Here is a 9875-nt window from a genome sequence, read left to right as displayed (position 1 = left end):
TATTTATCAAATAAAACCAAGCTTTATTTATACAGCACATTTCAGACATGGAATGGAACGCAATGTGCTTTACAGGAGAAAAAAAAACTATGAAAATAAAAGCTTAAATATTTACTACACAACAAACATAAGATTAAAAAATAACTGAAAATTATCTAAGGAAAAGCTAAAAAATATGTGTTTTGAGATCTCTTTTAAATATGTCCACAAGTTTCAACCACCCTCAGGTTCTCTGGCAGGCTATTCCAGAGGCTGGGGGAAATACTAACTAAAGGCTGCCTCTCCATGCCTCTTGGTCCTAGGATTTTGGATAGTTAAAAGGCCAGTACCAGGGGACCTGAGGGACCTACCCTACTGGGTACATAACTTAAAAGCATGTCTGACATGTGTGGATGATGAAACCAATAGAATCATCTTAAAATTAATTATAAAACTCACATGCAGCCAGTGCAGAGACCTGGTGTAATGTGTGCTCTCTGTCTGGTCTTGGTCAGTATCCGTGCTGCAGCATTCTGTATGTTTAGCAGTTGACCAATGGCTTTCTTGGGAAGACCAGACAGGAGAGCATTACAGTAGCCAAGCCTGCTTCTAATAAAAGCGTGGATGAGTCTCTCTGTATCAGAGAAAACGCTGTACCTTGGAAATGTACCCTCAGGTGTTAAACTATTTTGATCACATTCCTAATGTGTGATTCGAAATTTTGTTCATAATCCAAAATAACACCAAGGTTTTTTACCTGGTGTTTTATCTTTATTGTCCGTCAATATATATATATATATATATATATATATATATATATATATATATCGCCTGACATATTTATTTTACTTTTATTATTTAGGCCAAAATCATAATCATATTTCAGGGCATGTCTCTCCTTTTCTGATATGACTGGTTTATTCCCGCTACACGACGAATATTAGACTACCGTTTATCCATCGCCCATTCAAAAGCCATAGCCAACCATGCTCGAATGTAAATAGACCGGTCGCCTACGACAGATGGGAACACTTTTTGATTGTTTTTTTTTAAAGAAGGTGCTATCTAGAACCTAAAACGGGTTTTCGGCTGTCCCCATGGGAGAACCATTTAAATAACCCTTTTTAGGTTATTTAATTTCAGTCTCTCGATGTGCAAAACTGATAGAGACATACCCCAAGCGACTTCCAGCTTTAATTGCAGCAAAAGGTGGCGCTACAAAGTATTAACTTAAGGGGCTGAATAATTTTGCACGCCCAATTTTTCAGTTTTTGATTTTAAAAAAAGTTTGAAATATCCAATAAATGTCGTTCCACTTCATGATTGTGTCCCACTTGTTGTTGATTCTTCACAAAAAAATACAGTTTTATATCTTTATGTTTGAAGCCTGAAATGTGGCAAAAGGTTGCAAAGTTCAAGGGGGCCAAATACTTTAGCAAGGCACTGTACCTGCTGGAGCGCGTGCTACGAGTGGGTGCTGCTATGGTGACCAACGAGAGCGTACAGGTCGCAATGGTGGGTAGTGTATGGGGCTTTGGTGACAAAACAGATGGCACTGTGATAGACTGCATCCAGCTTGTTGAGTAGAGTGTTGGAGGCTATTTTATAGATGACATCACCGAAGTCGAGGATCGGTAGGATGGTCAGTTTTACGAGGGTATGTTTGGCAGCATGAGTGAAGGATGCTTTGTTGCGATATAGGAAGCCGATTCTAGATTTCATTTTGGATTGGAGATGCTTAATGTGAGTCTTGAAGGAGAGTTTATAGTCTAACCAGACACCCAGGTATTTGTAGTTGTCTACGTATTCTAAGTCAGAGCCGTCCAGAGCAGGTGCGGGCAGCGATCGATTGAAAAGCATGCATTTAGTTTTACTTGCGTTTAAGAGCAGTTGGAGGCAACGGAAGGAGAGTTGTATGGCATTGAAGTTCGTCTGGAGGTTAGTTAACACAGTGTCCAAGGAGGGGCCAGAAGTATACAGAATGGTGTCGTCTGCGTAGAGGTGGATCAGAGAATCACAAGCAGCAAGAGCAACATCATTGATGTATACAGAAAAGAGAGTCGGCCCGAGAATTGAACCCTGTGGCACACCCATAGAGACTGTCAGAGGTCCAGACAACAGGCCCTCCGATTTGACACACTGAACTCTATCAGAGAAGTAGTTGGTAAACCAGGCGAGGCAATCATTTGAGAAACCAAGGCTGTCGAGTCTGCCAATAAGAATGTTGTGACTGACAGAGTCGAAAGCCTTAGCCAGGTCGATGAATACGGCTGCACAGTAATGTCTCTTATCGATGGCGGTTATGATGTCGTTTAGAACATTGAGTGTGGCTGAGGTGCACCCATGACCAGCTCTGAAACCAGATTGCATAGCGGAGAAGGTATGGTGAGATTCGAAATGGTCAGTAATCTGTTTGTTAACTTGGCTTTAGAAGACCTTAGAAAGACAGGGTAGGATAGATATAAGTCTGTAGCAGTTTGGGTCTAGAGTGTTACCCCCTTTGAAGAGGGGGATGACCGCGGCAGCTTTCCAACCTTTGGGAATCTCAGACGATACGAAAGAGAGGTTGAACAGGCTAGTAATAGGGGTTGCAACAATTTCGGCATGTATTGATAAACAAAATATTGAATAACAATGTGTCTTTTGCATAGAAGTGTGGGCTTTAGGCATCATTTACTTTTAAATTGTTCATTAGAAAATCAATCTTACAGAACATGTGGCCAGTGTTTGGCACTTCACTATAGGCAGCATGCATTTTTTGTAAAAAAAAGAATAAAGTCATTACAAAAGATGAAAACATTCTGCCCACACTTTCTTTTAGAAACTGTCATAGCCTAGTTGCAACATCTCCAAATAATTCAGCAAATGCCTGCATTTCAAGTTTTGCAATCTCATAGGCAGCGCGGTTTAATATACAGCAGTCTAATTTAACTGGTGAACCGACAGGTGATCTTTTACGTTAAAGTAAGCTACTGTATGTACTATAGGCTAATTGCATTTTTTTGTAGCCTGCCCTAAACAATGTTTCAGAATTCTCAGGCAGTCCATCATATTTAGGCTGGGGGCAAAGTCAGTGCAAAACATTGTTCAATTCAAAATTCTGCTGACAGGTCCACAACCATTTACCAGAAATGGACAAAGTCCTTTGCCAGATATGCAGCAGAAATTACAGAAAAAATATGAAAACATTCTGCCAACACTGTGGTAGCTTATTTTTATTTAATTTATTTATTTCACCTTTATTTAACCATGTAAGCAGGTTGAGAACAACGTCTCATTTACAACTGCAACCTGGCCAAGATAAAGCAAAGCAGTGCGACACAAACAACACAGAGTTACACATGGAATAAACAAGTGTACAGTCAATAACACAATAGAAAAAAAAGAAAGTCTATATGTAGTGTGTTCAAATGGCGTGAGGAGGCAATAAATAGGCCATAGCAGCGAAGTAGTTACAATTTAGCAAATTATCACTGGAGTGATAGATGAGCAGATGATGATGTGCAAGTAGAAATACTGATGTGCAAAAGAGCAGAAAAGTAAATAAAAACAATATGGGGATGAGGTAGGTAGATTGGGTGGGCTATTTACAGATGGTCTATGTACAGCTGCAGCGATCGGTTAGCTGCTCAGATAGCTTATGTTTAAAGTTAGTGAAGGAAGTATAAGTTTCCAGCTTCAGCGATTTTCGCAATTCGTTCCAGTCATTGGCAGCAGATAACTGCAAGGAAAGGCGGCCAAAGGACGGGTTGGCTTCGGGGATGGTGAAATATACCTGCTAGAGCGAGTGCTACGGGTGGGTGTTGTTATCATGACCAGTGAGCTGAGATAAGGCGGAGCTTTACCTAGCATCAACTTATAGATGACCTGGAGCCAGTGGGTCTGGCGACGAATATGTAGCGAGGGCCAGCCGACTAGAGCATATAGGTCACAGTAGTGGGTGTTATAAGGGGCTTTGGCAACAAAACGGATGGCACTGTGATAGACTGCATCCAATTTGCTGAGTAGAGTATTGGAAGTTATTTTGTAAATGACATCGCCGAAGTCGAGGATCGGTAGGATACAGTTTTATGAGGGTATGTTTGGTGGCGTGAGTGAAGGAGGCTTTGTTGCGAAATAGGAAGCCGATTCTAGATTTAATTTTGGATTGGAGATGTTTAATATGAGTCTGGAAGGAGAGTTTACAGTCTAGCCAGACACCTAGGTATTTGTAGTATGTAAAATATTTGACAGCAGGTAGGCTCAGGGGCACTGCCAGGGATTTTGGGCCCTACCAGATATCACATTGGGCCCTACCACCACAGGCCACCACAACCCTGCGCAAATGCTGTAACCACACACCTCCAGAACCCAATCAACTCATTCAAAGCTTTAAATAACTCTACCTGTGCAGGCTTGCAACTCTCTTGTAGTCCAATATTTACAGTCGGTGAGCTGTGAAAATATAACACTGTGCAGACATGCATGCAACTTTCTGCATACAGTGGAATTCACTATTTGATGCAAGACTGATACCCTCTATAAGAAATGTGCTAAAGGCCATCTTTTACAGTCTAAATGTAATTTTAATGGTCAAATTCTTGAATGGAAAATTCTTTTAACATTAATGAACAACTTAAAATAAATATAACTTAAATATACATTAACCTCAATGAAAATAAATGAAAATAAAATAACATAATCATCTATAGAATTATGTAACAAACAATTTTATTTTATTTTACCAGGCAAGTCAGTTAAGACTAGTCCAATTACTAGTCCAATGCTCTAACCACTAGGCTACACTGCCGCCCCAGCAGATTTCTGAACTAAGTATACATACCAACTAGAAAATAAGCAGCTGTGAAAGTGGAAATGGAAAACAAAGTGGAAATGAAAATGCCTGATGGTGGCGCTTGAGGAAAGGTCAAGAGGTCACCAAATCAATAGGTTTCTTACACTTGGGGTCTTGATTGTGCACAACAAATTGTATGGAAATCCAGCCATTACTTTGAGACATATCTTGTTCTCAGTCTGTTCTCAGTCTTGTTCTCAGCCTGTGGGCATCATGTGTGTAGTGATCCAATATCCATAGCCATGCTATTTAACAGTTATCACTGGCCCTTGCTCAGCCTTACTCACCAAGAGCCCAGCGCCGAGCCTTCTTGCTAGCAAAGTCCCTGATCAAGTCTTTGAAGTCCAGCTTTCTAGCTAACTGACTTTCGTGGCAAGACTGCAAAGCCTGTTCTGGGACATAGTGGACCACAAATAGTTGATCAGTTTTATCTTACTGAAAGCTCTCTCGCCACCAGCAACAGTCACAGGCAGTGTGCAAAAATATACGTAAAGCAATGCACACTTCTACAAAAATGCTTTGCAGTTGCATCTTATAAAGTGCATTCAGGAGACCAAGAGGGAACAAATTAGGGGGAAAGTGGCAGCATATAGTGTTCAGGTGTCTTACTTCATTATGAAACTCAGGTGTAAGATCTCTGGAATACGTCATGATCAGTGGTTGGCACACAGAAGGGACTTTATCCTCACAAATCTGCCCAACTTTCAGAACAGCAGAAAATTATTCTACAATTTTCTACAATTCTACAAAAGCCAGATTTTTCTACAGGAAACTGAGACATGCTGCTCCAACGGCTCTCCTCACTCACAATTCACTGCTAGCAAGCACTGTTCGCGCCTGGTTTGGGACCAGACCATTTCATGTAAATAGCGGGGGAGGGGGGGCAAAGAAACCGTTAATTTTATTAGTACACTGTTAATAAAATATTATACTAATGATGATAGGTTAATAATTTAATATGGGAAAAAAAATCCACCTAATGTTCTAATAATTTTTTAGGGCCCCTGTCAGTCACAGGCCCTTAGAATCGGCCTAACTTCTCCCCTCAAACGGCACCTCAGGGTAGGCTACAGTAGGCTAGTGCTGTGCAATAGGAGCGCGACGTCATTGTCAGTATTTAATCTCAGAGCCTTGTCAAACCTGTCAAGAGCCCCTGACTGCAGTGTGCAATTTGAGGCCAACCAAAATCTGGAGGTTTGACAGTCAGACACTGAATACAAAGCACAAACGTTTGCGCAAGGCACACGTTGAATTACAAATGCATTTCATTTTTGAAGATTGTAAGAAATATTATATAGAGTGGTACCAGCAGATGTGTTGTAACACTTTTTGCTCCATGCTATATTTGAGACAAGCTACTGATATTGTTGCAGTGAACAACATACTTGTTATGTATGTCATGTAATGTTAAAATTGTGTTGGTAAATGTTATAACTTGTTATAACTGTGATTATATTATTTCATTGAGTATATATATATATAGACATATATACATATATATATACACACACACACACACACACATATATATATATATATACAGACACACACACACACACACACACACACACACACACACACACACACACACACACACACACACACTTGCTACCTATCCTGATTTATAATGCCATTTACTTTCCTCATGAGAATGGAGACAGACTATACCATATAGACATACTGACAAGCTGAATGTGCTTTGTACATTAAGTTAGACCACCTCTAGTAAAGAGATCAGAGACTCTACATCCTCTTTACTAAACAACATAACACAATTAACAATTGAAACAATTAACACAGCAGACAAAAACAAGGTTTGACCACTCCTCAAAAATGGCTTCAACCCTGTTCCTCAAGAGGCAAAGACAGTCATTTTCTTGTTGTCAACTGCCTCCACATAGAACATCTCATAATCTCTCTGTAACATGAAGGGTTCCTTGGGGATAATATTTTCTTCTTCATCCAGGCCATCATACAACCGTAGTTCTTTAAGGGTTGTAATGCGGTCTTCCCCATCCATCCCAATTATACTAGGGAGGGAAACAGTGCCTTTAAGTGTTTGGAGTTCGCACCACTTTGCTGCCTCTAGGGTGTCCCTTAGAAGAACATCTGCTTCCTTGAAGAAAAAGGAAAAATAAATATTAAGAGGAGTATCTCATTGGGTGAGTCAAATCACACCCCACTTTCACAACTGGGCAACTGGGTACCGCCCTGTGCAACTGGGTACTGGACTTCCTGACGGGCCGCCCCCAGGTGGTGAGGGTAGGTAACAACATCTCCTCCCCGCTGATCCTCAACACTGGGGCCCCACAAGGGTGCGTTCTGAGCCCTCTCCTGTACTCCCTGTTCACCCACGACTGTGTGGCCACGCACGCCTCCAACTCAATCATCAAGTTTGCGGACGACACAACAGTGGTAGGCTTGATTACCAACAACGACGAGACGGCCTACAGGGAGGAGGTGAGGGCCCTCGGAGTGTGGTGTCAGGAAAATAACCTCACACTCAACGTCAACAAAACTAAGGAGATGATTGTGGACTTCAGGAAACAGCAGAGGGAACACCCCCTATCCACATCGATGGAACAGTAGTGGAGAGGGTAGCAAGTTTTAAGTTCCTCGGCATACACATCACAGACAAACTGAATTGGTCCACTCACACAGACAGCATCGTGAAGAAGGCGCAGCAGCGCCTCTTCAACCTCAGGAGGCTGAAGAAATTCGGCTTGTCACCAAAAGCACTCACAAACTTCTACAGATGCACAATCGAGAGCATCCTGGCGGGCTGTATCACCGCCTGGTACGGCAACTGCTCCGCCCTCAACCGTAAGGCTCTCCAGAGGGTAGTGAGGTCTGCACAACGCATCATCGGGGGCAAACTACCTGCCCTCCAGGACACCTACACCACCCGATGTTACAGGAAGGCCATAAAGATCATCAAGGACATCTACCACCCGAGCCACTGCCTGTTCACCCCGCTATCATCCAGAAGGCGAGGTCAGTACAGGTGCATCAAAGCTGGGACCGAGAGACTGAAAAACAGCTTCTATCTCAAGGCCATCAGACTGTTAAACAGCCACCACTAACATTGAGTGGCTGCTGCCAACACACTGACACTGATTCAACTCCAGCCACTTTAATAATGGGAATTGATGGGAAATGATGTAAATATATCACTAGCCACTTTAAACAATGCTACCTTATATAATGTTACTTACCCTACATTATTCATCTCATATGCACACGTATATACTGTACTCTATATCATCGACTGCATCCTTATGTAATACATGTATCACTAGCCACTTTAACTATGCCACTTTGTTTACATACTCATCTCATATGTATATACTGTACTCGATACCATCTACTGTATCTTGCCTATGCTACTCTGTACCATCAATCATTCATATATCCTTATGTACATATTCTTTATCCCCTTACACTGTGTATAAGACAGTAGATTAGGAATTGTTAGTTAGATTACTTGTTGGTTATTACTGCATTGTCGGAACTAGAAGCACAAGCATTTCGCTACACTCGCATTAACATCTGCTAACCATGTGTATGTGACAAATAAAATTTGATTTGATTTGATTTGATACCACCTTGCAAACAAAAGCCACTATTACTAAAGGGGTTTTCAGTGATATCTAGAACTACTCAAATCATCACAACTATTATAACTATTATAACTATTCACAACTACATTGGTTTAAAACTATATCACTCATCATATGAGAGAGGGGGGGTTAAGTCTTTAAACATTGGTTTAAAACTATATCACTCATCATATGAGAGAGGGGGGTTAAGTCTTTAAACATTGGTTTAAGACTATACAACTCATCATATGACACCTCCTACCTGTAGTGTTTTGTTTTCGTTCTTTCAACCTCTCTTTTTCAGACCTTTGTGAGTAAATGACATACAGTACATTCAATATGAAAATATATTCAGGTGAGTCTGGCTACAGTGAAACAAGTGATTTTAAGAATGCAAATGAAAGGTTTTTATAATGTTCAAGACTTACGGCATGGGAAAGTTCTGCAGGAGAACTAGGCACCACCATCGCCTAATTTGCTGCATGTTTTTCTTTGAAAAAGAAAATCACATAATCGGATAGGGATCCCCAAAAAACATATCCACTAGTAATGAGAATTTCATAATGTTTACATACCTCAGTGAAATCGCACTGTGCTCCATTGCAATGTACAGAGCATACTGTAAGTTAAGAAATAGTAGGTTGTTAAGTTTGATAGTTATGATAACAACAATAATGATCATAGTAAATAATAATACCCCCCCCCAAAGAAGTCACAGCATGTCACATCAGTATCCAGCTCTGCAGGGGTTTGATGTATGATGCTGAAACTTGAATGTACTGTATGTCACAATAATGGGCCTCAGGATCTTGTCACTATGTCGATAAATTGCATTTGTGTTCGTTGTCCGTAGCTTATGCTTGCCCATACCATAACCACCATGGGGGACCATAGGGGACTCTGTTCCCAACTGCTCTCCAGCACAACGCCATACACGTGGCCTGAGTTTGTGAGGCCGGTTGGACTGCCAAATTCTCTAAAACGATGTTGGAGGCGACTTATAGTAGAGAAATTAATATTAAATTATCTGGCAACAAGAATTCACAGAGGATTTGTACCAGGCCCGAGATGGGCGTTACAATAGTTTGATTCAGAAAAATCGTGTTCTCAATCAAATAAACGTGTGAACCCTTGAAACACTTGAACCTTCACATGATTTCAACGCCAATCTCAAGTTTCACTGTATCACAATTCCAGTGGGTCAGAAATGCACATACACTATGTTGACTGTGCCTTTAAACAGCTTGTACAATTCCAGAAAATGATGTCATGGCTTTAGAAGCTTCTGATAGTCTATTTGACATCATTTGAGTCAATTGGAGGTGTACCTGTGAATGTATTTCAAGGCCTACCTTCAAACTCAGTGCCTCTTTGCTTGCCATCATGGGAAAATCAAAAGACATCTGCCAAGACCTCAGAAACAAATTGTAGACCTCCACAAGTCTGGTTCATCCTTGGGAGCA

This window comes from Oncorhynchus masou, chromosome 28 (assembly GCF_036934945.1).
Source record: "Oncorhynchus masou masou isolate Uvic2021 chromosome 28, UVic_Omas_1.1, whole genome shotgun sequence".
Lineage (NCBI taxonomy): Eukaryota > Metazoa > Chordata > Actinopteri > Salmoniformes > Salmonidae > Oncorhynchus > Oncorhynchus masou.
The sequence above is the reverse complement of the archived record's forward strand: the minus strand, read 5'-3'. Positions refer to the sequence as shown.